This window comes from Phocoena phocoena, chromosome 9 (genome assembly GCF_963924675.1).
Source record: "Phocoena phocoena chromosome 9, mPhoPho1.1, whole genome shotgun sequence".
NCBI lineage: Eukaryota > Metazoa > Chordata > Mammalia > Artiodactyla > Phocoenidae > Phocoena > Phocoena phocoena.
In genome coordinates, this window is record NC_089227.1 from 35,346,724 (window position 1) to 35,373,166 (window position 26,443).

A 26,443-nucleotide genomic window follows, 5' to 3' on the forward strand; every position below is an offset into this window, starting at 1 on the left:
ACTCATACCTGTCACACAGCTAAATCTTATCCATCCTCCAAGAACCAAAGAAAACGTTCCTTCCTCCCGATGTTGTCTTTCCCTGTTCTCCAACCTGAAAGGAATCTCACTCTGCCACATTTATACCACTTATAATCTGCCTCCTGACTCCTTAAAAAAAAATACTGCCTTTGACTACATTTTTTTTTCTGTATATAATATCTGCAAACCCTGAAGAAACTTACAGCTACTTTTTGTTAATATCCTGAAAACACTTACCTTAATCCCTACAACTTAGTCTTCAAATGTCTATTGAATGAACCCATCAACGAACTCCTGGTAGACACGCATCAGCAGGTCATCATAAAGCAAAGAGAGGACTGTCTATTTGTTTGACTTATGAAACAAGCCTCTTTTAATCACAGTTACCATTTATGTGTATGTGTGTGTGTGTGTAAGCATACATTCATAACTTTTCAAAATGCATGTTAAATATATAAATTGTTTCATCTGTGTATTCCAGTTTTGATTATTCATGGCACAGTTTCCTTCACAGAGGTTGGTAAGAGCTACTCATAAAATGCAACTCTACATAATAGTACTTGCCTTGGTACTACTGCAGTTAATAAAGCACTTCAAAATTCATATCAAAGTACAGAGTGCTCTGAACTACAGGATTCAAATTATTTTAGATGTGTGATTAAATATGCTATAAAATTATTCTTTGGAACACTTATTTTATTTGTTGAAGAACATATTTTCTTCCTCAAAATAACATGCTATTTTTGAACTATTACTCAGCCACATACTTCCTACAAGCAGCAACGGTTACCTCAGATAAACCTAGATTTTACAATATTTGAAAGACTTTCCTCTGCTACTCTATGCCAACTGAAAATTCATGAGTCACAGGTGAATGACAGGAGCAGTCTTGGAGGTAATGCAAGTAGCCTGAAATAAAACTTGTTTAGCAATTAATATTTTATAAACCCCCTCATATAAATGATTTTGTTTGCTTCAAAGCAAGGATGAAAACGAATATCAGTATCATCTCCATTTTTCAGAGGATGCAATCAAGTCAGAGCGATTAAGTGAATGGCCCAGGATGCATGTCCAGTTAATGGCGATGCCCATATATCTACCTCTTTACAGTATCACACTTAGTTTAAGAGTTGAGGCACTGAATTCGTCACCTTTCATTTCCGTTTGAACTATCCGTTTGGATAGTCATTTCTTTAAATATAGCTGCTTCCAAATTGGCCGATTAACTTGATATGTCTCCCTTCTTGTTAGGTTTTTGGTCACTCCTCTTTCATATGATCCACTGACTTCATGTTAAGTTGGAAAATTCTGAAGTATTTCAACTGATCAGAAAGTTTTGTTTCGTTTTTTAATTAATTAGTTTTTTACAGTAGGTCCTTGTTGGTTATTGGTTATCGCTTTCAAACATAGCAGTGTGTACAGAAAGTTTTAAATCAGTGCAGCATGTTTAAACACTCTGGCCGAGACCATGCTGTGTTTCCAAACCCTGTTTCCTTTTCTTCTAGGGCATAGCACTAGGTTACATATCCCAGGCTCCCTTAAGTTCAGTGGAACCATGTGCTTAAATTATGGCCAGGAAAAGTATTTAAAAGTGATGGCTGGCACTTCCACGTCTGGACTAAAAAGGTATTCCCTTCAATGCAATGCTCCACATTCTCCTCTCTTGTTTACAGGCCAGATGCAGATGATCCACTGGGGACTCCAAGGCCTTCCTTGACACCAAAGCCACTCAGTGAAAGAAGCCAGAATTCCTAAATGACGGAGGACAGTAAAGGCTCCCAACAACTGCCCCACTACCACCAACACTAACTTGAATTGGATGATGACATGGTGAGAAATAATCCTTTATTGTATTAAACCATCAAGATTTGGGACTTCTTAGTTGTACCCACCTACCCTAATTTAAACATGAATAATTTAATTTCTCTTTTAATAAATATATTATAAACCAAGCATGTGATTTCTGGTACAAATTCCCCAGATATTATTACCTTTCATAATCAGTTAAGTGCTTTTATGAGTGTGTTTTGGTATTAAGCAGGCTTGAGACAAATAAGTTCAAAGTGTTAAGTAGTGGATTATACAGCACCTTCAGAACATGGCAATAGTAAATTATTCTTAATTTTGGTATTTTTAAAGTCATTCCTGACTATGTTTCATGCACCTTAGGATATATACATATGAATAAATGTCCTATACATAGGATAGGGTAGGTTCATTTCATAGGACATATAGTTAAACTACTCTTGGATCATTATATTGAGTCTAATATTTAGATGTATGCTGTTCACATTTTAATGACACAGCAAATACTATCTGTCACCCATGAAGAGAAGGTTGACATAGTCCTCAGCTTTCAGATAGCTGATCTATGACTCTCCAAACCACTTTTGGAATCAGCGACTGCACTGCCTGAAGCCACCCCTCTGGATTTGAGGATCACTGCAACTGGTTGTAGTTACACATTTCTCTTGTTGATGACCTCATATATTTCACAATTTGGGGGGATCCAACTTCTTTATTGAAGTATTAACTTCATGAAGGCAGAGACTATTTTTTACTTATTTTATACTGCTCTGTGCTGGTAAATACTGAGTGTTCGGCAAGACCAGCTCACTGGCATATAAAACAATTTGTAGATATTTTCCTATATGACCGTATTAGAAGTGAAAATCTAGAGGAATATAAAAATGCAACGAATCATTTTTGGAAAGTGTACTCTCAAGGGATATAAGTATATACAATGTACATAAGTTCTTTTAACTCATACCTCAACTATAACAAAATATGTTTCTGATGCTAACTTCATAGTAGTTTGCAGAATTGGTAAGTATCTAAACCTGTAAGGCACAAACACTACAAAGTCATTCACCTGTTATCATTCAAATTGTTAAAGCTCATACATTAAATGGAAATTTCATGAATGAAGGTGACAGCGCTGACTTGACACAATATTAAAAGCTGTCCATCATTTTTTTTAATTGCAAGTAAAGTCCTATCAGAAAAGGTTCTAAGTATCAATTGCTAATGTAGCTTCCATTTGTTTATACTAGTATCACAAAAATTCGTTCTTAGAACCTTCTGCCCTCTAGCTGCCCCAAATTCTACCCTAGAGCTTAATATGTAAAGGCTTTGATATCTGGGTGGTAATACATTCACTAAAAACTATTTATTGAGCACTGACTATATGCCAGGCCCTCAGCTAAGTGCTAAAGGTACAGAGTAGTCTACTGATCTTGCCTTCCTGTTGGAGACAAATTATCAAGGAAGGTGCACATTAAGCTCATAATTAGGAGTGAGGAAAGTGAGATGATGGAAAGGCAAGTGTTAACCACAAATAGCAACTGAAGGTTTCAAGTACATAAAAGCTGAGAGGTTGCTGAGTGAGAATCATCCTCTTTGCCTTTTGCTGAGGATTCAGACTGTACTGGAAGAACAAGCAAGGTGTTTTTTTAGTCACCCAGGAAATGTATTCTCTTTTACTAAGAAACTAGTTGGGAGCAAATAATCACTTCCTTCTAGGTGTTGCCTCTAAACTTAATGCTGTTTTCTCTTATGATCCTTCTTATTTATCTTACACAGGTCCATCCCAACTTCGAGAATATGATCATTCAGAGAAATAAAAGCATTTTCACAACTTTACAGAAGTATCATATCTAAACACGGAATGAATTTTCCTCCCTATTTCAACAGTCCATCGCTGCTCCCATTTTTAAAATATTATTGGCAATTCCACCTAAATAATGTGTGCTTCTACGTTACCACTAGATTGTTACCTCCTTCAGAGCTGGAAAAACATTAGTTTTCTTTGGATTTCTTCAGCTCCTAAGGCAGAATTTTGCCTAAAATTAGCAGGCATATTTATAATGGATTAAATCCTTATTTTAAAAATATTTACAACATCTCATCTGCACAGAGGGTATAACCTATTTTTTAAAAGGAAGATTACATGTATTAAAAAGAAATCTTAAAGACACTAGTACCTAATTACCTACTTAATTGGTGTTTCCTCTCAGAAAAACAGAAAGATTATTCATCAATAAGGAAGAGTTAATTTGGGGGTGGGAGGGTAGATGGTTTAAGCAGGTGCAAACACTGACAGGTTTGTCCACTTCAAGGAACTTTAAGAAATAACCCCTCACCTGTAAAACTACCCACTTAAAAAAGATACTTTAGAAAGATTTTATGAAAATATTGTTTTCTATTTAAAATCTATTAAATTTTTGCCTGTTTTAAAAAATATATCCTGAAATAGGGAAATATAAAGAACATGAAATATTAAAAATAAATTAAGATTTTTCTTCTGAGTTTTTTTTTTTTTTTTTTTGCAGTACGCGGGCCTCTCACTGCCGTGGCCTCTCCCGCCTCAGAGCACAGGCTCCAGACGCACAGGTTCAGCGGTCATGGCTCATGCGCCCAGCTGCTCTGCAGCACGTGGGATCCTCCCGGACCGGGGCACAAACCCGTGTCTCCTGCATCGTCAGGCGGACCCCCAACCACTGCGCCACCAGGGAAGCCCTCTTCTGAGTTTTATGAAAACAGATGTAATAGCTTTTTCCCCAACTGTATCACTAAGATTCCAGCTGCAGTAAGTTTGAATCTTAGATTAAAACCAGAAATGTAAGTGATATCGGGTAGCATGGCAGTTTATTTGATTAAATTACAATCCAAAAAATGTCTTATTTCTATTTTCAATTGCTGCAGAATGACTGCCTTTAGATAGTTGTTTGAATAATCCAAATGATGCTGAATATATGTTGACTGAATGAATAAATAATTACTGAATGAATAAATCTAGCTCTCATCTTTGCATCACAACATTGAATACAATGCTTGGCACATAACTACTTGTACCCAATAAATGTTCAATAAAATGGACTCTCCCTCCCACAGCCTGGTGAGAAGATTTTGCAGAACCATTTCTCTAAGACTTCTCTTGAATCTCATATTTTGGCCTCCTCCATCTCATGTAGTGGATTAAAGAAATTGACCTTCATTTGGAAACATTCAGGTTAGAAAACAATTATCAAATGAAAGAGTAGAGTAGCATGCCTCAATCCAGTAAAATCCTCAGTTCCCAAGCACCCATAAAATTATCCGTTAGCATTTATAAACACTCATTGGGCACTTAAGTGTGTAAATGAACAAGCTTGGCATGAAACAATGCACCAAAGGATACTGTGGAAGGTGATGGGTCAAAAACTGCTAACAGTTCAACCAAGTTGCATGTCAAAATAGCAAGTCCAGTGAACGTAAGGGTTCCCTCCCCTTTATTGTATAGCTACTTTCCAGAAAATTAAAAATTTTTAACTTCATAAGAGGAAGAAACTAGTTAAAACAGCACGAGTTTTTGTAGCACTAGTGTTGATGGTTATCCAGGGTTCATCTGCTTTTCAGCTACTAGAACATATAAGAAAAGTTAAATTATTTTAACCTCAGCAACTTTAGAACCCTATTTATGATTTTAAAAAATTAGAAACATCAAATAGCAAATTCAATTAATAAATTTGCAATTGCTTTCTTAATCTACCATATTTTAAAAATTTAATTATCCCAGACAAAACTTTATTAGCTAAGTTATAAATAAATTAAGCATTGTAAAGGCCTTAAAATAAGCATTGCATATAATTTCCTTTTTTCCCAAGGGGCTCGGAGGAAAGACTATTCAGTTTTTCTCCATGACTTTTACATTTTCCAAATGTTCTTATTTTTTCTGGAAATATTTACAAACTACCTATAAGAAGTACATGAACAAAATCTTTACTGGATAGTTTTTTAAAATGATTGTACTCAGTAAAACACTACGTGATTCAGAAAAAGATTAGTGATTCAGAAAGAGAATCTTTCTCTTCCCTCAGGTCTGTTTCTTACCCCTCACTATCTGCTCATAAACTTATGTTTCTTTTTAAATGATAGGGATTGTCCTGAGGATCTGTGAGGAAGAAAATGAAATGATGCTTTGCAAAGAAAAGTATCACTCCCATGAATTAACTATATAATTATGTTATATATAAAATAAGAGATGATGATTTCTTGTAAAAGTGAGGAGCTGAAGAAGGGGGTACACCTCCATTTCCTTCAGCCCTTTTCCAAGAAAATCCTCCAAATAGTTGTCTCTATTCACTATTCCAGTTCCTCTTTTCCCATTTTCCCTTAAACCCATTCCAATCTGACTTACAAGCTACTCACACAACTGAAACGGCCTCACAAACTGCTAGATCCAATAGTCAGTCAATTCAACAGCATTTCATTCAGTTAACGACTCTCTACTTGGTTCACTTTCTTCACTTGGCTTCCACAACACTACATAACCATGATTTTCCTCCTACCTTGGTTCCTCCTTTCTGGTTCCTTCTGTGTATCCCTCATCATTTAAGGAGGATGCACCCCAGTGCTCAGCAATTGGCTTCTTCTCATTATCTGTTCACGTTCACTTCCCCGGTGACTTCTTCCACTCTCATGGCACTAAATACCATGTCTCTATATTAATGACTCCCCAGTTTTTATCTCCACTGCAGGCCACTTTTCAGAACTCCAGACACACGCATCTAACCATCTACTTGACTTTTTCATTTGGATGAACAGACATCTCAGACTCACTCTGCCGAACTGTTTCCCTGATACCCCCCACCCCTGAAACCTGCTCCAGCTGCAGCTTCCCCACCTCAGTTGATGGCAACTTCATCCTTCTAATCACAAAGGTCAGACTCAACATGGAGCAATCCTTGATGTCACTCTTCTATCACACCCCAAATCCAGTTCATCAGCAAGTCCTACTGGCGTTAGCTTCAGAATATTTCTAATATTCTGAATCCCCTCCTAATCCCCTCCAACCTTGCCAGAGCCATTATCTTCTCTCACCTTTTAGTCAATCTTCTTCCTTCCAACCTTGTCACACACACACACTTCCCTCAATCTACTCTCCCATGGAGCTTTTTTTTTTTTTGCGGTACGCGGGCCTCTCACTGTTGTGGCCTCTCCCGTTGCGGACCACAGGCTCCGGACGCACAGGCTCAGCGGCCATGGCTCACGGGCCCAGCCGCTCCACGGCACGTGGGATCCTGCCGGACCGGGTCACGAACCCGTGTCCCCCGCATCGGCAGGCAGACTCTCAACCACTGAGCCACCAGGGAAGCCCCCATGGAGCTTTTTTACCCCTCAGTTTAAAATTCTGGAATGGTTCTCTCTTTTATTCAGAGTAAAAATCATATACTTAAAATGGCTGAAAGGGGATTCAGCTCTTCATTACTTAACTGACTTTCTCCCCTCCTAAGCTCCCTTCCACTTACTGTGCTCCAGCCCACGTTAGCTTCTCGGTCTTCTTCAAAATGCCAACATGCACGTCAACAGAAGCAGAAAGCAGAGTAGTGGTTGTCAGAGGCTGGTCGGAGGGGAGGATGGGGGTGACTGCTTAATGCGTATGGAGTCTCCTGGGGTGGTGAAAACGTTCTTGAGCTACATAGTAGTGATGGTTGCACACTGTGAATGCACAATGCCACTGAATTATATACTTAAAATGGTTAAAATGGTGAATTTTATGTTATATGCATTTTGCCACAATTTTTAAAAATACCAAACACACTTCCAACCTTTGCTCTAGTTTTTTCCTCTGCCCAGAGAGTGTTCTTGCTCCAAACACCCACTCGACTAACGCCCTTCTGCCTATACGTGGTTGTTCAATACCGCGTGCTCAATGAGGCCACCTCTGACCACCCTATTTAATACGGCAAACTGCCCTTTACTCTGTATCTCCCTTACCCCACTCAAGCTTTTTATTTTTTTCCCACAACACCTAGTCTCTAACATACTTGATAACTTTTCAATACATGTACTGGTTATCATCCCCTTTGCTCAAACAAAAGCTCAATGAGGGCAGGGGTCCCTGTCTGTTGTGTTCAGTGATAGATTCCAAGTGCCCAGATAGTGCCTGGTACATATAAGCACTCTGTAAATATTTTTTTGCATCTTCCCATCTCCCAGAAGGTAACCATAAAAGCAACCTCAGTATCCTTGAAGTTGGTTATTTTGAATTAGTCTGAAAAGATGGTCCAGATGGGTGGTTGCCCCCAAGACAAATCCCAGCTGGGCCTCTGCATTGTAAGGCAAAAGCTACTGAGCTAGAGTTTTGTGTGAAAATGGAGGAGTGGATGAGGCTCAGTGTTAGAAGTGGCCTCATCCCTTGGGGAGGTCTAATAGTTTCCAGTTACTTAGAAAAGATAGGGATTGCAGTTCTACAGGGTGTAAGATGCATGAGCCCACCTGATACTATAGCTTCTGAGGTGACAGTACCACAGGAGGATGCCTGCTGGCAGCCTATGAGGGGGAAATAATTTGTACTAAACACTAAATTGAACTGACACCACATGCCTAAGTGAAGAGCCCAGGAGGAATGACCAACATGGACTGAGGATTGAATCCCATCCCTCCTCTAGAACCAAACAAGCCTTAATATGCTTATATACATGTAGGAAGCAGGAGGGATCAAGACGGAGTAAGATTTTTTTTCTGGTCTATCTTGGCTACAAGAGAAAAACTGACTTTTGTATAAAATAGATAACTAATGAAAACCTACTGCATAGTACAGGGAAGTCTGCTCAGTGCTCTGTGGTGACCTAAACGGGAAGGAAATCCAAAAGAGAGGGGATATATGTATACGTATAGCTGATTCGCTTCACTGCACAGCAGAAACTAACACATTGTAAAGCAACTATACCCCAATAAAAAATAAAAATTAAAAAAAGAGAGAAAAACTGAAGATTAAGCTCTTTCAACATCTTATTAAGCAGTACTGATCTGTAAGCTCACAGAAACCAAGGATAACATGCCATTTGTCTATAACTGCTGTTGTAACTAATGTAGCCCCTTCCATATAGCAACTGTCAAGCCACGAATGAACAATGACTTAAAACAAGATGAATGGGAATCTGTTTGCATTTTGCAGTAGTTTAATACTTCTCTAGAAGAATAACACTTCAATTCAGCTGCCAATATGTATGGTAGTGAGGTTTTGTTTTTGTTTTTATTTTGGTTCCTGGAAATTTTGTCTCCTAATCCCATCTCCACCCCCTTAGGCCCCCACTCCCCTGCACAATTTGCTTTTATTTTACTGTTGCTCAGCTGTTCACTTGCTCATATTTGGGAAGTTACTCATTTTATTTTAAAACTTACTTTTAAGACCTTGCTTCGAAAAAGAAAAAGCCTTACTGTCATGCTGGGTTATTCAGCAAGAATCTATTGCCCTCCATGGGATAAACTCAGCCTTCACCCCCATAGCTTATCTGCTTTGGGAGCTGGATTACTGCCTCATAAAACAGCACAACAGTCCTATTATCACATAATCATTATCATTACCTCACTTTCAGCCATACAGATTCTTCTAATCCTGAACATCTCGCCTCTCTAGTCTTGCTATATCTATCCTCTCCTGCTGTGAAACTGGTGTGTTCCATTTTCACGGAAGCTTAATGTAATCACAAACAGAAAAATAAAATATATTTTTTAACCAAGCTGCATTTTATTGATACCATTGTGTTATATAGGAATTTAAAATAGCTCCTTGTTTCATTCAAGTAAACAAAACAAATATGTGGGTAGCAGTGAGTGTTGATCTTACCCTAGCTCTATGTTTTCTTCCCCAATCTCATCTTTCTGGCTTTTGTCATATTCTTTAGGACAGATTCAATATGACACTCCCAAGTGGGGACCCCTCAGTCAGCAACAGAATTGTCCCCACCCTGAGTGGAGTTTGGAAGAGGCACTGCCATTCTACTGAGATTTACTCAGAGGCTAGAAGTCATCACTGTTTAATTATGCCTTCTCCAGGCCCATGTAAAGTCACAATTGATATCCAAAGTGAATTCCTTCCTTGATCACTTTGGCAAAAAATGGGCCATTCTAACTTTATGAAAAAGATATAATCCATGCCCTCCAAAGTTTAAAAGAAGCAGGCATTAGACTTTTAGTCCTCACAACCAAAGAAAAGAAAGTTAAGAAAATTTTATAGCCCCATCAATCAAATAAAATAATCAGAGTTTATATTTATTTATGTCCATAGAACTTTTCTTTTTTTATATGCTTTCCACTTAGTGTTTGTTTTTAACACAAATCATACAGAAAATTCAAAAATAAACATTTAAAGGATGAATTAATGAAATAGTGGGGAAAAAAAAGAAAACTATAATCACCAAAATTCCAACTATTCTCAAACAATCACAGTTAATATTTTGGTATCTAATCTAACCTTCTACATCTTTTCATACTTAAACAAAATATTTATTTTCCAGAAAATTGAATCACCCAACATGTATTTTTGTGTGCTCCTTTACTCCGCTTAACAATAGAGGATGAAGGTCTTCTCTGTCAATAAATATGAAACAGACAAATTTATGTTTTCTAATGAGACTCATATTCTAAAGGTACATAACAGACCAAGAGATTCATAGGAACTGTGCTGTATAGACTTTGCAGCCAACAGAAACATTTAGGGAAAATGTGAGAAAAGAATTTCACGTGAGAATATAGGGAAAAAGTAGAAGGCAAAAAAGAAAAATATAAAAAGTTATTATTAGCACACAAATTAAGAAAATTTTACTCTAATGTTACTCTGAAACACAGATTAAAGAGAAAATAATTATAAGGGAGGCACTTTTTCAGTAGGGGAAAATGCAGTATAGAATGGGAAATCATCAGACAACGCAAGTCCAGCACAACAAAAGATAAGACCCAAATCACAACTGAAATCTAAGAGTATAACCTAGTCACTTCTGCTTAAGGCTTTCATCAATATTCAAGTGGGAAGAATCATGAGGAATACCATGGTAGTTTTAATTGTATAGTATTTGCAGGTACAAACCTACAAATAACTTGACGTTTTTAAAATAATTTACTCTAAAGTGCTTGCATTTAGATCCCAAATAGTATTTTCCACTACCTTTATAAATTTCCAAGTTAAAAGATCTCTTCTGACATTGTCAAGGAGATGAGAATGACCACATGCATAAGGAACACTGGAATTTGCTGTCTTGGATGAAGTCCAAATTATCCAGAGAAAACATTCAGCACATGTCATAGAAAAGGCAAGCCGTATAAGGAAGGATTACATCCATTTAAATATGTTGCCTCTTACATATCATGCAATATTCCTTTAAATGTTATTTGTCTTTATTTACCTTGGAACTTTTACACTGTATTATGATAAAAGTAGATTAAAATTCTGGGAACTATTAACTGTTCCCAAAAGGCACTCCCATTCTCCTGTGGCAACTTAATATATTTGAAGCTGAGCCCGTTTTTGATTAAACTATAAGAAGACTCTGCCAGGTCTCTGCTAAAATTTATCACTCTACTTCTCTTTCCTATCATCTGAAATGTTTTTGAAGAAAATCAAAGGTACATCTAAAATAGAACTTTATTTTTAACTTCTTTTACCACTTGAAAAGAACAGGGTCGTCAATGACGCTGATCTATGAGTGAAGGAAAGAAACCAAGGTGGTCAGGAAGGCAGCTCAAAGTTTTCACAAAGTCCTTGGTCAGCTTTTATGTACATCAAAATGAAACCTATGGCCCCTGGTGACTGAAAGCCTTCATCCACTCACAGCCTCTCTCGAACCTCCCCTTCATGCTGTGTGGTTGCAGGGCCTCTTCCTTTCCAAGACAGAATTCATATTCCTCCTTTGTGAGAGTAAGGTCTGTTCAAAGCAATCCACATAAAATGGGGTTCCTTCTACTTCTCATGGCAGTTTAAACTATTTTAAAAGGATGTGTCCTTCTGTCTGCACACGATCCTAATTTTTCTCCAGCCTGCTGGGGATATTCTGTCACCTTTTATTTTGGGCTTTGTCTTTCAGGGAAAAAAAAAAGCCAAATTTGACACTTGAAAGTACTGTGGTAAACTAGGCAATTTCCAACTGTGAGTGAAAAACCAGTGAAAAATCTTTAAGATACACTTAAAATACCCATTAGTAGGAAAAGGACTGTACCCACAGTTAAAAATTAACAGGCAAAACAACTTGTAAGCATTACCATTACAAAGCTGAATGCCTAAGGCAATATTCCTGACCACCACAAAAGCTGGTGATTTGCTTCCGGAGTCTGTTCCATACTTCCCTAATAGGTCTGGAAGTTACAGACAATTAATTATTAGATTATGTAACTCCCACTGCTTGAAGTTAGCAGAACATTCTACGGTTTTACTGCAAGTGAGCTGCTTTTCAGTGAGGGCTGCAATTTCATCAGCTCACTCATCTGCGTTTTTGTGCTACTTAATCCAGCCTTCCCAGGGTTTTTCTCTAATTGGCTCAGCCTTCTTCTGCCCTCAGTCAGCCTGATTTTATTCATGGGTTCCCAGTGAAGATGACTGAATCTGAAAGTTATGGTGCCAAGGTCTTACAGCAGCAGTGTTAGACAGAGGTATTCATCTAAAATTTCTACAGTCAGAGGGTCTTTCTGTGATTAATGAAGGCACATTTCTGCAAGCTTCTGAAGTCTACACTGTGCTACTGAAAAACTGGAAGAAACTCAACTACACCAGAGTTATGTAGTTGTGATCAGCAGCGTGCATATCTGGCTCTGTGGAAAGCACACTGGCCAAGGAACCACAAGACCTGCCTTGGGTGCAGATTATTTCACCATATGGCTTCGCAGGCAATGCCATCACTCTCAGCGTCAGTTTACTCACCTGTAAAACGGGGAAAAAACCACCTATCTCAACAGGTTTTGGTCAGAGATAAATGAAATAATAAATGGTCAAATGCTTTGCCAATTATGAATGCTATAGAAATTAAGGGACTAAACTATTATTGGTATTCTCAAAGCCTAATTTCCTTATCATTGTGGCAGTAAATAGCTCTTGAGAACTTGATGATATTTTTATTATTAAAAAGTTAATTTAAAAGACCTTCATTAGCATGTGCAAACAAGTTCACTATTCTAATTGCTTCACCAAAATTTCTACTCCTGATTTTGGGAGACCTTCAAGATGGCGGAGAAGTAAGATGTGGAGATCACCTTCCTCCCCACAAATACACCAGAAATACATCTACATGTGGAACAACGCCTACAGAACACCTACTGAACGCTGGCAGAAGACCTCAGACTTCCCAAAAGGCAAGAGACTCCCCCACATACCTGGGTAGGGCAAAAAAAAAAAAGAAAGAAAAAGCAGAGACAAAAGAAATAGGGACAGGACCTGCAACTATGGGAAGGAGCTGTGAAGGAGGAAAGGTTTCTACACACTAGGAAGCCCCTTCACGGGTGGAGACTGTGGGTGGCGGAGGGGGGGGAGCTTCAGAGCCGCGGAGGAGAGCGCAGCAACAGGGGTGCAGAGGGCAAAGCAGAGAGATTCCCGCACAAAGGATCAGCGCCAACCAGCACTCACCAGCCTGAGAGGCTTGTCTGCTCACCCACCAGGGCGGGCGGGGCTGGGAGCTGAGGCTCGGGCTTCAGAGGTCAGATCCCAGGGAGAGGACTGGGGTTCGCTGCATGAACACAGCCTGAAGGGGGCTAGTGCATCACAGCTGGCAGGAAGGGAGTCTGGGAAAAAGTCTGGACCTGCCCAAGAGGCAAGAGACCATTGTTTCAGGGTGTGCAAAGAAGGAGGATTAAGAGCGCCGCCTAAATGAGCTCCAGAGATGGGTGTGAGCCGCGGCTACCAGCGCGAACACCAGAGACGGGCATGAAATGCTAAGGATGCTTCTGCAGCCACCAAGAAGCCTGTGTGCAAGCACAGGTCACTATCCACACCTCCACTGTAGCCTGCCACTGCCAGGGTCCCGTGATCCAGGGAAAACTTCCCTGGGAGAACACATGGCGCGCCTCAGGCTAGTGCAACATCAAGTTGGCCTCTGCCACCACAGGCTCACCCCGCATTCTGTACCCTTCCTCCCCCCAGCCTGAGTGAACCAGAGCCCCCGAATCAGCTGCTCCTTTAACCCTGTCCTGTCTGAGCAAAGAACACGTGCACTCAGGTGACCTACATGCAGAGGCAGGGCCAAATCCAAAGCTGAACCTCAGGAGCTGTGCAAACAAAGAAGAGAAAAGGAAATTTCTCCCAGCAGTGGATTAAATCTCCACAATCAACTTTACGTACCCTGAATCTCTGGAATACCTGAATAGACAACAAATCATCCCAAAATTGAGGCGGTAAACTTTGGGAGCAACTGTAGACTTGAGGTTTGCTATCTGCACCTAATTTCTTTCTGGTTTTATGTTTATCTTAGTTTAGTATCTACAGTTTATTATCATTGGTAGATTTGTTTATAGATTTCGTTGCTCTTCATTTTTTTAAAAAATATATATAGATACATATATTTTTTTTCCTTTTTCTATTTTTGTGAGTGTGCATGTATATGCGTCTTTGTATGATTTTGTCTGTATAGCTTTGCTTTCACCATTTGTCCTAAGGGTCGGTCTGGTTCTTTTTTTCTTTAGTATAGTTTTCACCTCTTGTTTTCATTGACAGATTTGTTTTTTGGTTTGGATGCTGTCTACTTTCTTCTTTTCTTATTTTATCTCTTTTTTAAAATTACTTTTCAATTTTTAATAATTTTTATTTTAATAACTTTATTTTATTTATTGATTTTCTTTCTTTCTTTCATTTTTTCTCCCTTTTCTTCTGAGCTGTGTGGCTGACAGGGTCATGGTTCTTCGGCCAGGTATCAGGCCTGTGCCTCTGAGGTGGGAGAGCCGAGTTCAGGACATTGATCCATCACAGACCTCCGGGCTCCACATAATATCAAATGGTGAAAGCTCAGCCGGAGATCTCCATCTCAACGCTAAGACCCAGTTCCACTCAACGACCAGCAAGCTACAGTGCTGGACACCCTATGCCAAACAACTACCAAGACAGGAACACAACCCCACCCATCATCAGAGAGGCTGCCAAAATCATAATAAGGTCATAGGCACCCCAAAACACACCACCAGATGTGGTCCTGCCCACCAGAAAGACAAGATCCAGCCTCATCCACCAGAACACAGGCACCAATCCTCTCCACCAGGAAGGCTACACAACACACTGAAACAACCTTAGCCACTGGGGGCAGAAACCAAAAACAAGGGGAACTATGAAGCTGCAGCCTGTGAAAAGGAGACCCCAAACACAGTAAGTTAAGCAAAATGAGAAGACAGAGAAACACACAGCAGATGAAGGAGCAAGGTAAACACCCACTAGACCAAACAAATGAATAAGAAATAGGCAGTCTACCTGAAAAAGAACTCAGAGCAATGATAGTAAAGATCCAAAATCTTGGAAATAGAATGGAGAAAATACAAGAAACAATTAACAAGAAGCTAGAAGAACTAAAGAGCAAACAAACAATGATGAATAACACAATTAATGAAATTTAAAATTCTCTAGGAAGAATCAATAACAGAATAACTGAGGCAGAAGAATGGATAAGTGACCTGGAAGATAAAATAGTGGAAATAACTACCATACAGCAGAATAAAGCAAAAAGAATGAAATGAACTGAGGACAGTCTCAGAGACCTCTGGGACAACATTAAATGTACCAACATTCAAATTGTAGGGGTCCCAGGAGAAGAAGAGAAAAAGAAAGGGACTGAGAAAATATTTGAAGACATTATAGTCAAAAACTTCACTAATATGGGAAAAGAAATAATCAATCAAGTCCAGAAAGCACAGAGAGGCCCGTACAGGCTAAATCCAAGGAGACACATGCCAAAACACATATTAATCAAACTATCAAAAATTAAAAACACAGAAAAAATATTAAAAGCAGCAAGGGAAAGGCAACAAATAACATACAACGGAATCCCCATAAGGTTAACAGCTGATTTTTCAGCAGAAACTCTGCAAGCCAGAGGGAGTGGCAGGACACATTTAAAGTGATGAAAGGGAAAAACCTACAACCAAGATTATTCTACCCAGCAAGGATCTCATTCAGATTCAGTGAAGAAATTAAAAACCTTTATGGACAAGCAAAAGCTAAGAGAACTCAGCACCACCAAGCCAGCTTTACAAAAAGTGATAAAGGAACTTCTCTAGGCAGGAAACAAAAGAGAAGGAAAATACCTACAATAACAAACCCAAAACAATTAAGAAAATGGTAACAGGAACATACATATCAATAATTACCTTAAATGTAAATGGATTAAATGCTCCAACCAAAAGACACAGAGTGGCTGAATGGATACAAAATCAAGACCCATATATATGCTGTTTACAAGAGACCCACTTCAGACCTAGGGACACATACAGACTGAAAGTGAGGGGATGGAAAAAGATATTCCATGCAAATGGAAATCAAAAGAAAGCTGGAGTAGCAATTCTCATATCAAACATAATACACTTTAAAATAAAGACTATTACAAGAGACAAAGAAGGACACTACATAATGATCAAGGGGTCAATCCAAGAAGATATAACAATTGTAAATATTTATGTACCCAACACAGGAGCACCTCAATACATAAGGCAAATACTAACAGCCATAAAAGGGGAAATCGACAGTAACACAATCATAGTAGGGGACTTTAACACCCCACTTTCACCCATGGACAGATCATCCAAAATGAAAATAAATAAGGAAACACAAGCTTTAAATGATACATTAAACAAGATGGACTTAATTGATATTTATAGGACATTCCATCCAAAAACAACAGAATACAGTTTCTTTTTTGTTTGTTTGGTTTTTTGGGGTTTTTTTTTTTTTGTGGTACATGGGCCTCTCACTGTTGTGGCCTCTCCTGTTGCAGAGCACAGGCCCCGGATGCGCAGGGTCAGCGGCCATGGCTCACGGGCTCAGCCACTCCGCGGCATGTGGGATCCTCCCAGACCAGGGCACGAACCCGCGTCCCCTGCATTGGCAGGCAGACTCTCAACCACTGCGCCACAAGGGAAACCCAGAATACACTTTCTTCTCAAGTGCTCATGGGACATTCTCCAGGATAGATCATATCGTGGGTCACAAATCAAGCCTCAGTAAATTTAAGAAAATTGAAGTCATATCAAGTATCTTTTCCAAGCGCAACGCTATGAGCCTAGATAGAAATTACAGGAAAAAATCTGTAAAAAACAGAAAGAGATGGAAGCTAAACAATACACTACTAAATAATCAAGAGATCACTGTAGAAATAAAAAGAGGAAATCATAAAATTCCTAGAAACAAATGACAATAAAAACACGACGACCCAAAACCTATGGGATGCAGCAAAAGCAGTTCTAAGAAGTAATTTTATAGCAATACAATCTTACCTTAAGAGACAAGAAACATCTCAAATAAACAACCTAACCTTACACTTAAAGCAATTAGAGAAAGAAATTAAAAAACGCCAAAATTAGCAGAAGGAAAGAAATCATAAAGATCAGATCAGAAATAAATGAAAAAGAAATGAAGGAAACAATAACAAAGATCAATCAAACTAAAGCTGGTTCTTTGAGAAAATAAACAAAATTGATAAACCATTAGCCCAACTCATCAAGAAAAAAAGGAAGAAGACTCAAATCAATATAGAATTAGTAATGAAAAAGGAGAAGTAACAATTGACACTGCAGAAATACAAAGGATCATGAGAGATTACTACAAGCAACTCTATGCCAATAAAATGGACAACCTGGAAGAAATGGACAAATTCTTAGAAAAGCACAACCTTCCAAGACTCAACCAGAAAGAAACAGAAAATATAAACAGACCAATCACAAGCACTGAAATTGAAACTGTGATTAAAAATCTTCCAACAAACAAAAGTCCAGGACTAGATGGCTTCACAGGCAAATTCTATCAAACATTTAGGGAAGAGCAAACACCTATACTTCTCAAACTCTTCCAAAATATAGCAGAGGGAGGAACACTCCCAAACTCATTCTAAGAGGCCACCATCACCCTGATACCAAAGCCAAAGGTGTCACAAAGAAAGAAAACTACAAGCCAATATCACTGATGAACATAGATGCAAAAATCCTCAACAAAATACTAGCTAACGGAATCCAACAGCACATTAAAAGGATCATACACCATGATCAAGTGGGGTTTATCCCAGGAATGCAAGGATTCTTCAATATACGCAAATCAGTCAACGTGATACACCATATTAACAAATTGAAGGAGAAAAACCATATGATCGTCTCAACAGATGCAGAAAAAGCTTTCGACAATATTCAACACCCATATCTGATAAAAACCCTGCAGGAAGTAGGCATAGAGGGAACTTACCTCACCATAATAAAGGACGTATATGACAAACCCACAGCCAACATCATTTTCTATGGTGAAAAACTGAAACCATTTCCCCTAAGATGAGGAACAAGACAAGGTTGTACACTCTCACCGCTATTATTCAGCATAGTTTTAGAAGTTTTATCCATAGCAAGCAGAGTAGAAAAAGAAATTAAAGGAACGCAAATCAGAAAAGGAGAAGTAAAGCTGTCACTGTTTGCAGATGACATACTATACATAGAGAATCCTAAAGATGCTAGCAGAAAACTACTAGAGCTAATCAATGAATTTGGTAAAGTAGCAGGATTCAAAATTAATGCACAGAAATCCCTCGCATTCCTATACACTAATGATGAAAAATCTGAAAGAGAAATTAAGGAAACACTCCCATTTACCACTGCGACAAAAGGAATACAATACCTAGGAATCAACCTACCTAAGGAGACAAAGACCTGTATGCAGAAAACTATAAGATGCTGATGAAAGTAATTAAAGATGATACAAACAGATGGAGAGACATACCATGTTCTTGGATTGGAAGAATCAACATTGTGAAAATGACTATACTACCCAAAGCAATCTACAGATTCAATGCAATCTCTATCAAACTACCAATGGCATTTTTCACAGAACTAGAACAAAAAATTTCACAATTTGTTTGGAAACACAAAAGACCCTGAGTAGCCAAAGCAATCTGGAGAAAGAAAAACGGAGCTGAAGGAATCAGGCTCCCAGACTTCAGACTATACCACAAAGCTAAAGTAATCCAGACAGTATGGTACTGGCACAATAACAGAAATATAGATCAATGGAACAGGATCAAAAGCCCAGAGATAAACCCACACACATATGGTCACCTTATCTTTGATAAAGGAGGCAAGAATATACAATGGAGAAAAGACAGCCTCTTCAATAAGTGGTGCTGGGAAAACTGGACAGATACATGTAAAAGAATGAAATTAGAACACTCCTAAACACCATACACAAAAATAAACTCAAAATGAATTAAAGAACTAAATTTAAGACCGGACACTATAAAACTCTTAAAGGAAAACATAGGCATAACACTCTATGACATAAATCACAGCAGGATCCTTTTTGACCCACCTCCTAGAGAAATGGAAATAAATACAAAAATAAACAAATGGGACCTAATGAAACTTAGAAGCTTTTGCACAGCAAAGGAAACTAGAAACAAGATGAAAAGACAACCCTCAGAATTGGAGAAAATATTTGCAAATGAAGCAACTGACAAAGGATTAGTCTCCAAATTTGCAAGCAGCTTATGCAGCTCAATATCAAAAAAATAAACAACCCAATCCAAAAATAGGCAGAAGACCTAAATAGACATTTCTCCAAAGAATATATACAGACTGCCAACAAACACATGAAAGGAAGCTCAACAACACTAATCATTAGAGAAATGCAAATCAAAACTACAATGAGTTTTCATATCACATCATTCAGAATAGCCATCATCAAAAAATCTACAAACATAAATGCTGGAGAGGGTGGTGGAGAAAAGGGAACCCTCTTGCACTGTTGGTGGGAATGTAAATTGATACAGCCACTATGGAGAACAGTATGGAGGTTCCTTAAAAAACTAAAAATAGAACTACCATATGACCCAGCAATCCCAGTACTGGGCATACACCCTGAGAAAACCATAATTCAAAAAGAGTCACATACCACAATGTTCATTGCAGCTCTGTTTACAATAGCAGGACATGGAAGCAACCTAAGTGTCCACCGATAGATGAATGGATAAAGAAGATGTGGCACATATATACAATGGAATATTACTCAACCATAAAAAGAAATGAAATTGAGTTATTTGTAATGAGGTGGATGGACCTAGAGTCTGTCATACAGAGTGAAGTAAGTCAGAAAGAGAAAAACAAATACCATATGCTAACACATACATACGGAATCAAAAAAAAAAAGGTTATGAAGAACCTAGGGGCAAGACAGGAATAAAGATGCAGATATAGAGAATGGACTTGAGGACACGGGGAGGGGAAAGGGTAAGCTGGGACGAAGCGAGAGAGTGGCATGGACTTATATACACTACCAAATGTAAAATAGATAGCTAGTTGGAAGCAGCCGCATAGCACAGGGAGATCAGCTCAATGCTTTGTGACCACCTAGAGGGGTGGGATGGGGAGGGTGGGAGGGAGACACAAGAGGGAGGAGATATGGGGATATATGTATATGTATAACTGATTCACTTTGTTATAAAGCAGAAACTAAGACACCATTTTAAAGAAATTATACTCCAGTAAAGATGTTAAAAGGAAAAAAAAATTTCTGCTCCTAAAATAACATGGATGGGGGACTTTCCTGGTGGTCCAGTGGTTAAGAATCCAAGCTTCCACTGCAGGGGGGCACGGGTTCGATCACTGGTCGGGGAAATAATGTCCCGAATGCAACACGGTGCGGCCAGAAAATAAAAAAAAAATAATGTGGAAGGAACAACAATAAAATCCTGAATAGATGTTAATTACATAGCATCAAAATATATTGAGGAATAACAAAAAGATTTATGGCCATTGACATGATTCATCTCAGCTGCCTGCTCTTGATACTATGATACCTCCAAGGCTTCAAGCATTACCTTTGATTAATGAACACAAAGGGGCATATGCAGCCCACTCTTCCCTGAGGCCTTAACCCCAAACCTCGAACTGCTTGGAATAATCTGAGTTCCTGACAGTTACCAATACAAAAACAGAGTTCAATTCAATTGTCTAAATTTAGACTTGCCTATTTTTTTTAATCAATGGCATCATCAATGTCTCAATCACCCAGGTTAGTACTTCATGCATTCTTTATTCGAAATATATTTCAATAATTATTTTCTTTTATTCTGACCATTAACTCCCTATTGTGCCTTTATCGTCTCGGTCCTGACATAATAGATCTGTTTCCTTATATGCCTCTTCACCTCAGAACCCCTGTATTCTACTCCACAAATGGCAGGATTAATTTTCTTAAAATCCCACTTTCAGGTATCACCAAACAATCAATACCCCAGTGCCAGGCCAAGGTTTTAAATTCTAGTCTTAGTGATTTTCCTTAATTGAAGTCACTCAACAGCAAGAAGATGTTTCCAAGTTTTAGTACATTGCAGTTAGTAACCTGGCTGTGTCAGTAATATATGACTAGATATCTTCAAAACAGTAAGAGATATTTCACGTGGCGCTAAAAGTAACTACTACTCACGCCCTCTACAAATACTAGTTACGAGTTCAAGAAGTAAGTGACTGTTTCACAGGGATTCCCAATAGCCAGTTGCCCTGTAGTTCCCCAAGAGTAGCAAAACCTGGGATCACCAGCCTGTCAGCGACGTGGGATCAACCTGCATCAGTGAAAAAAGCAAAGGAAATGCCCAGTCATGGTCTCAAATTAAGAGGGTTAAGATTAGGGTGATCAACTGTCCCAGTTTGGCCAGGACTAGGAGGTTCCAGGGACATGGGACTTTCCATTTCAAAACTGAGAAAATTTCACGCACTCTGGGATGAGTTGGTCACTCTAGTTAAGACCGTGGTGAGATGCCATGCTGAAGGAGAAGCACAAAGCACAATCAGGTCAGGGAAGTCAAAGCCGGGGGCTGGGGGCAGAGTCACAGTGCAAAGGCCAAGGAAAAGTGACATGGATCATATTTTGCCATGGCTTACTATTTCATATGCTTTACCCCCACCCCACAGCTGTACATAATGAGTCTTAATTCCGTATGAACTGCAATCTGACACTATATGATGTATGAAGGTCTGTGTGTTCACTTCAACTGTTTGGTTAACTCCAGCACAAAATTCCAAGCGCATCCAAAGTGTAGGTAGAAAACTCGATTTTATAAGCCACAAACCCAGATGTGTATGCAGTTTAATTTAATTTCCCTTAAATGAAACTTAATTTCTATCTTAAATCCCCAATTCCAGCTAAGAGTAGACAACTTAATTGAGTAACTTCAAGTAAATGAAATCATATTACAGTTATTTCTGATTTAAACTCTGTCAGCTTGGAATGAGACACCCAGGTCTTCTCTTCTTTAAGATCCTCCAACCTCTCTAGGGTTCCTGGGTCTGGGGAAGGGGAAGACCTAGGGCTCCTGTCAAATTTCAGCAGGCATGAGAATCACCAGGAGGGCTTGTTGATTACAGATCACTGACATCAGCTCCAGTTTCAGATTCAGTAGTTCTGTGGTGGGAGGCCCAAGAATTTGCATTGCCTACAAGTTTCCTGGTGATGCTGATGCTGCTGGTCTCAGGCACCACACTTTGAGAGCTACTGGCATATGTTTAGAGTTCTTCTAGGTGACTTTAGTGCCTCATTAGTTTTCTTCCACTCTCTGAATTGTTTTCCTTGACCTTTTGGTCTTTCCTTGTGGCTAGAAAAACAACTGTTAGTGAGGGTGGAATGAATGCTTTACCTGTCTATTCTTGGGACACTTTGGGTTGTAGAAGTACTTCAACTAAGATCTCAGAATTATCCTTTTGTTACATCCATAGTATCATTCTGTCAGCATTTACACGTAGCCGCCCTTGGATGCATCCTGTAGCTTAAGTAGTAGAAGCGTAGAGTATAGGAAAATGATTTGAGCAGTAGTCTAAAACTTCTAAATCAGGCTTTGCATTTTAATAGCCATGTAACCTTGGAAAAGTCTTTACATTTACCAGCTCTCAGTTTTCTCAACTATAGAATAAAGCTGATATTATCTTCCCTTCCATGGCAATCTCACAGAGTATTTGCAGGACTCAAAGGTAATGTTTGAGAACATGCTTTGAAAATAATTAATGGTTATATTTAAGGTAAGATATCTGTTATCGTGTACATAACTTCCCATCAGCCTATACAGTTACCTTTAAAAACACTGAATAATCATCCCTCGGTATCCGTATAGGATTGGTACCAGGACCCTCTTCCCCATACAAAAATCTGCAGATGCTCAAGTCCCTTATATAAAATATTTTAGTTCACCCTCTGTGTCCATGGGCTCCGCATCTGTGCATTCAACCAACCACGGATAGACATTCTTGTTTCCAACTCCAAGTTTGGACTTGCATGCGGTTGGGTTGTTTACTTTCAGAGAGCTAGTTCTTAAACATTTACCTGCATATCACTGTTTATAGAACATACTGGGCCTTTGATAGGTATCTTTCCAGTGTTAGTTTTTGATAAAGTGATAAAAATATACTTTTTTCTCCTTTATACCACACAAAAATTTTATAATCTAAACAAAACATATTAAAATATATACAAATATGGTGTGTTACCAAAGTCTCTCCTTTACCTGAAATTTTCAACCTAAAGTGGGATAAGAATCATCTGGGGCACTTGTTTAAAATGCAGATTTCAGGGCCCTACCCCTAAGAATCTGAACAAGAGTCTGAGGAAGGATCCTGAAGGGGTATTTTTTTTCCTAGCTCTAGGGGCATCCCAAACAGGTGGTCTTAAGATGACATGTGGAGCTGTTGATGAAACATAAACCCCATATTCTGGCTTTTAAATCCTCTACCACCTGGTCACAAAATCCCTTCTCCCCATCTCCAACTGCTCCCCAATGTATACCTGTCCTGAATTGAGAAGATACCATCACTCTCCTGCAACAGAATCCTTGCAATTTTGTTGGACCTATTTGCCAAGTTTCCCACAATATGGCTTGAGAGCTCACCACTGTGGACCCTGGGTTGAGAAGATAAAATAGATTTCATAGTCTTTTATATTAGCAAAGTTCGTAACTGTTTCAAGGGCACATGCTGGCAATGAATCAGGACCAACTGAAATCTTGTAAAAAAATGGCAAGAAAAGGGGATCAAGAGAGAAGGATGAAGGTCTGTGTATGCACTCCCCCACAGACTACAGAATAATGCTGAGCATTTTTGTCAAAGCAATTTTACTTTAGTCACAGAAGTCTTACTATATAAAAATAACTTGTTTTATAAATTAGCTGTCAAATCCTTGGAGAAGCCAACCATGAACAACTGGTTGTTGGTTATACTTCCATTATTGTCACTATTTAATCCACAGTTTAGTGATTAATGATTTTCTAAGAAAACTTGTTTGAAGTATAAAGAATGAAATCTGCTACCAGAGTAAGACCCAACAAGATTCATTTGTCTCAGTGTCTCATCAGCAGTGAAACTACCATCGCATAATTAATGGTACAAGAGATGAAACAGGACTCCTGTCATGACTCCTCTATTTAAGTCTTTAAAGATGAAAAATAATGAGTTAAGGTGTAAAACAAATTGCTTGATATGCCAAGAAGCAAGATAATCCCATTAAAATAATTAGAATTTCATCTCGAATTATTAGGCACTGCTGTTTCATTGGAGAAAAATCCCAGTCTGGGGTGATCCCCTGATATATGTGGCCATAATTTATGATACTGCCATTAGAAAGGTTTGAAAGGATGTACTTTCTGAAGCTTGATAAGCCTCTATAAATGCTTCTACTAGAATTAAAAGGCTGATTTGGGGCAACAATCGCAAAACTTTTATACTTATTGACCAAAAGTCCTTGTTTCTTTAGTTTAATTAAGTCTCCTACATATCTGAAAGAATACAGAACTCAAAACTGAATATATATTATGAGCCTATGCTCATAGAAATTATGTTTATAAACATACAAGACTGGAAAAGGCAACAGAAAATGATGATAATAGTTTATTTGTTCAGGAATAGGAGATTGGGCATTAAATTTTCCACTGCACAATGAAAACAAATTAAGAATGCTGACAAGAATTCAACTTGGCTCTACAGCATATATCTGTGTCCCTGAACAGTTCAGATAAAACATTATTTTAATCCAATCTGATTTCATGTTATAAACTTTTTTTGAGCACCAACTATGAAAAAGGCATTTTGCTAACATCATGAGGAATAGAGAGCTGAGGATTCATATGAATCCATGACATCAGGGAACTTGAAATCTAGTGGGGAATAAACACATGAATAGAAATAATTGTGATAGAAAAGTAAAATATGAAGTGCCCTGGAAAACACTTGGGATGAAGTAATTAGCCCCAAATAGGGGAATGGGCAAAGATTTTAAAGAAAAGATAGCAAAAGAGAGAAGCCCATGATTTTCCCAAGATATGGAGCCTTGCAACAGTGGTTGAAAGGTGCATCTCGGAAAGTATTGAAGACTGCAGTAACAAAGGGAGAAAAATTGAGGACAGGCTTTAATCATACCATGTACTAATCATACTGCAACCCTGGGGCTTTCTGGTTGCATATCCTCTAGCACCATGCTGGGCACACAGCAAACACTTCACATATTTTGTGGAGAGGCAGTCAAGCCCAATAGTGTCAAGGAGGAAGAATACTCCAGCTAGTACAGCCATGCAAGCGTAAGATTCTACCTAGACAATAACTAGTGTTTTAAATGTGAAAGTGCAGGCTAAGTCTCATTTTATATGTGCTTAAATGTCATGTCTCATAATTATGATGAGCAAGCAGCACAAATCACAAATGTGCTCAGTATTTTATCTTCAATGGAAATTAACTTGTTCTCATTTTGCTATAACAAAAATGTTATCTAATTTATCATTGTGTATTTTTCCATGTGTTCATATATGATTTTACATGTTTTTATCAGTGTTAACAAGGAAATACAAATATACTTTCTTTGATACCTAAAGGATAAGAAAAAAGAGAATATTACTCTCAAATCAAATAGTACTTCAATTAACATATACAAGTAATATTTCTTTTTTATTTTATTTTACTTTTTTTGGCTGTACCACATGGCTAGTAGGATCCTAGTTCCCCTACCAGGGACTGAACCCAGGCCCTCAGCAGTGGAGTCCTAACCACTGGACCTTCAGGAAATTCCATACAAGTAATATTTCGATTAACAAATACCTTTAGAAGATGGTACCTAAATCTAAGCCAAAGTGGTGAAAAACACTGTATCTATTTCACTCTGCATCCACTTCTCCCATTCCCTGGTCTCCAACTCATATAAAGGTTCTGGCTCTTCACACACCACAATCTTATCAAAAAGTGAAGAATCACTACTCTTACCATTCTACTTTAACCAGTACTCATTCACGCTGAAATTAACTCAAAATGTTTTTATTTTTAGAGCTAATTGGAAATAATTTTTTTTCCAATAAGAAACGGCATTTTCTCACTTTAAAGGACTTAGATTCTCTACTATGTCTACTTAGCTGGTTCTTAGGTTGTCCTAAACACCAGCTCGTAAGGTGCCCCTTCTTGCAGGGGGCACAGCCCCATGTGA